Below are 7,500 nucleotides of genomic sequence, written 5' to 3' on the forward strand. Positions count from 1 at the left end.
CCTAATTTTTTTTATTAAAAGCTGTAGATATCTTCTTCTTTTTTCTTAATTGTATCTATTTTGTGGTTAAAAACAAATGAGAAACAAAAGAGAAACAAACACATTGTTGCAGTTGGTTTTACAATAAGGATATGACCACAAAGGATGGGAATGCAGGAGATTTCTCACTGCAGAAAATCTGCAGCATATAAGATAAATCCAGAGCAGTGAAATGCACCAAATTGTGGGGATTTACTGCGAATTTGCCAATGATTTGGGAGTGGAATATATCAGTGTAGAAAAAATTAAAAATAAAACATGTACCGTACTTACTACGCATCAGCAGTAAATTTCCCCAATGAAGTAAATGTGAAAAAAGAAAAAAAAAAGTGTAGCGTATTCGCAGCATAAACCGATGTGCTGCGCCCAATTCAGCAAAGATTTTTAACGTTTTTTGGAAAATGAAGTGGACAAGTTTTAAATTTGCTGCTATTGTACCGTATATATTTTGTGGATTTAAAGGGGTTATCCAGGAATTGAAAAACAGAGCTAATTTCTTTTTTTTTTTTAATGATCCCCATCTGTCTCCATGTTTGGTGTGGTTCTGTAGCTCAGTTCCATTGAAATGAATAGCTGTAGTACCACACACAACCTGGGGACAGACGTGGAGCTGTTTTTGAAAGAAATGACCTCTGTTTCTCTATTCTTGGATAACCCTTTTAACTTTTGCAAACTTTAAAGGGGTATTCCACCATTTGGGCCTCATTAAAATAGAAAAATAAACTACACTTACCTACTCCCTGATCCCCTGCAGCTCCCATTTGGCTCCTTCCGGTCCATGAATGCTTCTGTCTTCGTCCTGCTTCCGAGACGAGCGCACGGAGCAGGACCTGCCTACTAAGCCAATTACTGGCATTTTAGTATTATGAGAGAATACCTCTTTAGGGTGTATTCACACATACAGTATTCTGTGCATATTTGATGCGCAAGATTTAAAGCTGCGTTCGGTCATTTAGTTTACATTGAAATCTGCAGCTTTAAATCCTGCGCATCAAATATGTGCAGGATACTGTATATGTGAATACACCCTTAGGGGTAGAGTCACATGGAGTGCATCCGCAGCGTATATCACGCTGCAGATGTGCCGACGGCAGTCACAAGAGCGAACTCCCTGCTGCGGCTGGGTAGCTCTGCGTGTCTGCTCGTGACTGCCGGCGGCAGTCACGAGCAGACACACAGAGTTACCCAGCCGCAGCAGGGACTCACTTGTTTCAGCACATCTGCAGCGTGACATACGCTGCGGATGAGCTCCGTGTGACCCTACCCTTAAATTATTTTTTTCTGCAGTTTGCATGTATTCCAATACATTGCAAACTGCTCAGCGCTGCTCAGTGTGAATTTCTCCAGACAACCTGTCCCCTTTAACTCTTTCTTCTCCTGAATGCTCATCTCATTTCTGTTTATTGGTATATTAACACATGGTGGATGGTCCCTCACATTACTGTATTTTTTAAACTTACAATGGCTTTTCTTCAGCCATTAAAAAAAAAAAAAAATAAAAGAAATAAAAGAAAAATCACCCAATCTACAATTTCTACAGGACACTGCTGACCTGCAACAATTGTGATTATTTTGACGATCCAGCTTAAAAACTATGTCTGCTATTTCGTGGTCAACTTATTATTGATAGATGGCATCAAGACCTTTATCAGAAACTTGATCGCTAAGGAAAGTCAAGAAATTCCCATTGCAATATCGCCAAGTGACCTCTCTTGGATTGTGACATGAACACAAAACTCTTGGGACGGGAAGAACTGTTAGAAAAGGCCATAGGGTGAGAGTCTCCAGTCTGGAGAATTGTGCGACAGGAAGGTGAATTAGCCAAAGAGACATAATTAAAGGAAAGAAATTGAGAAATGAGAACCTGTATATACACTTCTCTAAAAAAATAAAGGGCACACTAAGATAACACATCATCTGAATGAACTAATTATATGAAATACTTTCGTCTTTACATAGTTGAATGTGCTGACAACATAATCACACAAAAATGATCAATGGAAATCAAATTTATCAACCCATGGAGGTCTGGATATGGAGTCACACTCAAAATCAAAGTGGAAAACCACACTACAGGCTGATCCAACTTTATGTAATGTCCTTAAAACAAGTCCCAATGAGGCTCAGTAGTGTGTGTGGCCTCCACGTGCCCGTATGACCTCCCTTCAACACCTGGACATGCTCCTGATGAGGTGGTGGATGGTCTCCTGAGGGATGTCCTCCCAGACCTGGACTAAAGCATCTGCCAACTCCTGGACAGTCTGTGGTGGATGGAGCGAGACATGATGTCCCAGATGTGCTCAATCGGATTCAGGTCTGGGGAATGGGCGGGCCAGTCCATAGCATCAATGCCTTCCTCTTGTAGGAACTGCTGACACACTCCAGCCACATGAGGTCTAGCATTGTCTTGCATTAGGAGGAACCCAGAGCCAACTGCACCAGCATATGGTCTCACAAGGGGTCTGAGGATCTCATCTCGGTACCTAATGGCAGTCAGGCTACCTCTGACAAGCAGATGGAGGGCTGTGTGACCCCCCATAGAAATGCCACCCCACACCATTACTGACCCACCGCCAAACCGGTCATGCTGGAGGATGTTGCAGGCAGCAGAACGTGCAGGCAGCAGAACTGTAAACACAACCCCCACCCTGTGAATGTCGGGCCCACACACCACCCACATGGAGTCCGTTTCTGACCGTTTGAGTGGACACATGCACATTTGTGGCCTGCTGGAGGTAAGTTTGCAGGGCTCTGGCAGTGCTCCTCCTTTCACAAAGGCAGAGGTAGCAGTCCTGCTGCTGGGTTGTTGCCCTCCTATGGCCTCCTACACATCTCGTGATGTACTGGCCTGTCTCCTGTTAGCGTCTCCATGCTCTGGACCCTAAGCGTACAGACCAAAACATCAGCCAGGAAGCATTGAAACTGAGAAGTGGTCTGTGGTCACCACCTGCAGAACCACTCCTTTATTGGGGGAGTCTTGCTAATTGCCTATAATTTCTACCTGTTGTCTGTTCCATTTGCACAACAGCATGTGAAATTGATTGTCAGTCAGTGTTGCTTCCTGAGTGGACAGTGTGATTTCACAGAAGTGTCAGTGACTTGGAGTTACATTGTGTTGTTTAAGTGTTCCCTTTACTTTTGACCAGTGTAGTACGTATTACTTTTTGTTTTTTTTTACCATAATATGGAAACTCACCATCACTAGTTTTACAACGTCATCGCCAAATAAACTTTTCTAAACTAACTCAGGCTATCTATGTTCCCTAACTACTCCTAACACCCCGCCAGTCGTTAAAAATGTTTTCAGAGCTTGAAAAAGCTGTGTATCATACCGTTCTTCTTGCTCACATAGTGCAGGAGAAAGTAGTTGTTTGCCAGTAGGCATGACATCACTGAAGCCTGCTGGGAGACCACTGCCGCCTTCACATTGTTGCAGTGCTGTGATGAATAGAAGATCTCAAGCTCTATGCAGCTTTCAGTGAGGCTCTGTGCAGCTTTCCATGAGGCTCTGTGCAGCTTTCCATGAAGCTCTGTGCAGCTTTCATTGAGGCTCTATGCAGCTTTCATTGAGGCTCTGTGCAGCTTTCCATGAGGCTCTGTGCAGCTGTCAATCAAGCTCAGTGCAGAGAAGCATTTCCTGAGTTTGGTCTCATGCCAGGCCAGAAGAAGACAAAACTCATTGCATTAATTGCAGCAGGGACAAGAACAGAGCCACCTAGTCTCCATTTTTTCTATTATATATTTTAAACATATTTACGTTGATAATTTTAAAAGCAAGTGAATGAGAAAGTGTATGCTAATTACACAAGGAACACTATATTAAAAGTTTTATTTGGTGACAGGTACTCTTTAATGTGTGAGAGGAACTGGTCCCTTCTAGCTGCTCACAGACTCCTCCCAGCTCTCTCTCTATACTGCTGCTGCTATCTCTATGGGATCAGGATATATAGTAGTAATAAATCTCCCATCCCAGCTCTATCTGTATACTGCTGCTGCTATCTCTATGATATCAGGATATACAGCAGTTAAACACCTCACCTACAGCTCTGTCTGTATACTGCTACTGCTATTTCTATGGGATCAGGATAGAGCTTCCAGCTCTATCTGTATACTAATGCTGATATCTCTCTGAGATAATGATATGTATAGAACTACTCTATTTTCCCTCCTAGCTTTATCTGTATACTGCTGCTGCTGCTGCCTCCACTGAGGCTGTGTTCACATATTGCATTTTGCTCTGATTTACCAAAAATCAGTATATCCCTACAAAAAATATGATAAAATGCAACATGTAAGCCTGAAGACTTCAAATCTTCATAAAACACCTCAAATGTGATTATAGGGAAAATCACTTTTACGTCATGGCAATAATTCTTCTAAAAAGGCACATGAAATAGGAAAACGCATCAAAACTGCATAATGTGAACTGACCCCAACCTATTTATGACTCTCAGCAGTTTAGTCTGCTGTGTTTTAGCTAGGTAATAGATCCCCAGGTGCAGGGATGAGACTTTACTCCCTCTCTCTGCAAAGCCACATAATTATTGGGAAATGTAGACAGCTTTGGAAATCATCGCAGTGATGGAATTTCAATCACTATGGCTGAAAACCCATGCCTGGTGCATCAGCTAAAACAGGTACACTAAAGACATACACAAGAACCTCTACATTATTCTCTAATACTATCCTGTGCTGGACTGTACGAGCAAAAAATTCCTGGATGGATAGCTTCTTTAAAGGGGTACTCCGGTGGAAAACATTTTGAATCAACTGGTGCCAGAAAGTTAAACAGATTTGTAAATTACTTAATTATTGGAAGGATTAAGATTTTGAAACTGATCAGGAAGTTTTTTTCTTTTTGAATTTCTTTTCTGTCTGAGCACACCTCTGTCCATGTCAGGAACTGTCCAGAGTTGGAGAAAATCCCCATAGAAAACCTCTCCTGCTCTGGACAGTTCCTGACATGGACAGAGGTGTCAGCAGAGAGCACTGTGGTCAGACTATAAAAAAAAATGCAAAAAGAAAAGAACTTCATGTGGACTATCCAGCAGCTGATAAGTACTGGAAGGATATAGATTTTTAAACTGTAGTAATTTACAAATCAGTTTAACTTTCTTGCGCCAGTTGATTTAAAATGTTTTCCACTGGAGTACCCCTTTAATTTTCCTAAGAGCTCCAGTGATGTGTCAAATTACGTGACTGCTGAAGCCTGTGACTAGACCAGGGATACCTCAGTATGGTCGTGGAGAAGACTGGGAAGGTGAGTATACTGTTCTATTATTTTAGCCCCTTAAGGACTCAGCCCATTTATTTTTAAGTTTTCGTTTTTTCCTCCTCGCCTTCTAAAAATCATAACTCTTTTATATTTTCATCCACGGACTAGTATGCAGGCTTGTTTTTTTATGCAATCAGTTGTCCTATGTATTTTACCATAAAATGTATGGCGCAACAGAAAAAATACTATTTGTGGGGGGAAATTGACAAGAAAACCGCAATTTTGCTAATTTTGGAAGGTTTTGTTTTCATGCTGTACATTTTATGGTAAAATGGACATGTTTTCTTTATTCTGAGGGTCAACACAAAATGATACCCATGACTACATACTTTTCCGTTATTGTACCGCTTAAAAAAAATCGCTAACTTTTTAACCAAATTAGTGCGTTTAAAATCCGTCTATTTTGCTGACCTATAACTTTTTCATTTTTCCGTATAAGCAGTGGTATGAGGGCTAATTTTTTGCGCCGTGATCTGTACTTCTTTTTGGTACCACATTTGCATATATAAATCTCTTAATACACTTTTTATCAATTATTTTTGGAATAAAATGTTATTAAAAAAAAGCAGCAATTTTAGACATTTTTTTTTTTTTTTACGGGATAATTAACATTATATTTTAATAATTTTGATATTCACGTATGCGGCGACACAAAACATGTTTATTAAAAAAAATTTACACTTTTTGGGGGTAAAATGGGGGAAAAAGGGACAATTTACATTTTTATTGGAGGAGGGTAGTTTTCTAATTTTTTTTTTTACTTTTATTTTTTACTTTTATTTTTACACTTTAATAGTCCCCATAGGGGACTATTAATAGCAATCCTTTGATTGCTAATACTGTTCAGCGCTATGCATAAGGCATAGCACTGATCAGTGTTATCGGTTATCTTCTGCTCTGGTCTGCTCGATCTCAGACCAGAGAAGACGACGCCGGGAGATGGACGGAGGCAGGTGAGGGGACCTCTGTCCGCCATAACAGATGATCGGATCGCCGTGGCAGTGCTGCGGGCGATCCGATCATGCATTTTTCTGACCGTACTCCCGCAGATGCCGTGATCTGTATTGATCACGGCATCTGAGGGGTTAATGGCAGACATCTGCGCGATCGCGGCAGGTCCCTGGCAAACTGCCGCGCATGATGCAAGCATTGCTCCGATGCTCGTGGTCATGTACAGGATGTAAATGTATGTCCTGGAGTGTTAAAGGGGTACTCCGCTGCTCAGTGTTTGGAACAAAATGTTCCGAATGCTTCGAGTCGGCGCCAGGAGCTCGTGACATCATACCCCCCCCCCTTATGATGTCACACCTCGCCCCCTCAACGCAAGTCTATGGGAGGGGGCGTGACTGCCGTCACGCCCCCTACCATAGACTTGCGTTGAGGGGGCGAGGCGTGACATCATAAGGGGGGGTATGATGTCACGAGCTCCTGGCGCCGGCTCGAAGCATTCGGAACATTTTGTTTCAAACACTGAGCAGCGGAGTACCCCTTTAAAGTACCACCGCACCAGAACGTACATTTACGTCCTGCGTCGTTAAGGTGTTAGAATTGTTTTCTCCCTGCAATTACATCCACAAAGCAGCATTTTGGCTGCAGATGTCATGTATATAAAATATAGGTATGTTAGTCTGGTAGGGGAGAAACTGTACAAACATGGAAATAATATATATTATATATATAATAATACAAAGAAGGAAATTATATTCAATGCTTGACTTGTGCCTCGTGAGCCTAAATGTATCCAAGAAAGATGTCTCCTCCAACACTTGTGCTAAGTCATGCTTACAAAGTCCATTTAATGTATCTAACATGGATGAGAGGTTTGGGGATTACGTAATCCTCTACTGTTCTTTTCCGCATAGCAAAATAGGTGGTGAAATGTTTCATGTTGTGCAGGTCATAATGAAAAGAGCGGCATATAAAAGTCTCAAGAAAGGTTCTTTTCTACTGTACATGGATCTTTGTGACTGGAAACATTGAATAACTGTATTGTTAATGACTAAACTGAGGCGGTCTGAGCGAAGCTAAGGCCTCTTTCACACTCCAAAATCCTCCGTTTTTAAAGATAGGAAGATCCGTGTGAAAATCAGCTGAAAACGGCAGTAACAAAATCCTATACGTCCGTTAGAAAATCCCATTATAGTCTATGGGATTTTTTAATATCCGTATGAATCCGTTATAGTCCG

At 41.6% G+C, this 7,500-nt stretch overlaps 1 protein-coding gene across 4 annotated transcripts in view; it reads right to left on the reverse strand.

Moving 5' to 3' along the window:
• The window catches only part of DENND1B (DENN domain containing 1B), a 253,388-nt gene that overhangs the window by 107,085 nt on the left and 138,803 nt on the right, over positions 1 to 7,500 (reverse strand). The gene's annotated exons all lie outside the window — the stretch shown is intronic.

Source organism: Hyla sarda, chromosome 6 (genome assembly GCF_029499605.1).
Source record: "Hyla sarda isolate aHylSar1 chromosome 6, aHylSar1.hap1, whole genome shotgun sequence".
Classification (NCBI taxonomy): Eukaryota; Metazoa; Chordata; class Amphibia; order Anura; family Hylidae; genus Hyla; species Hyla sarda.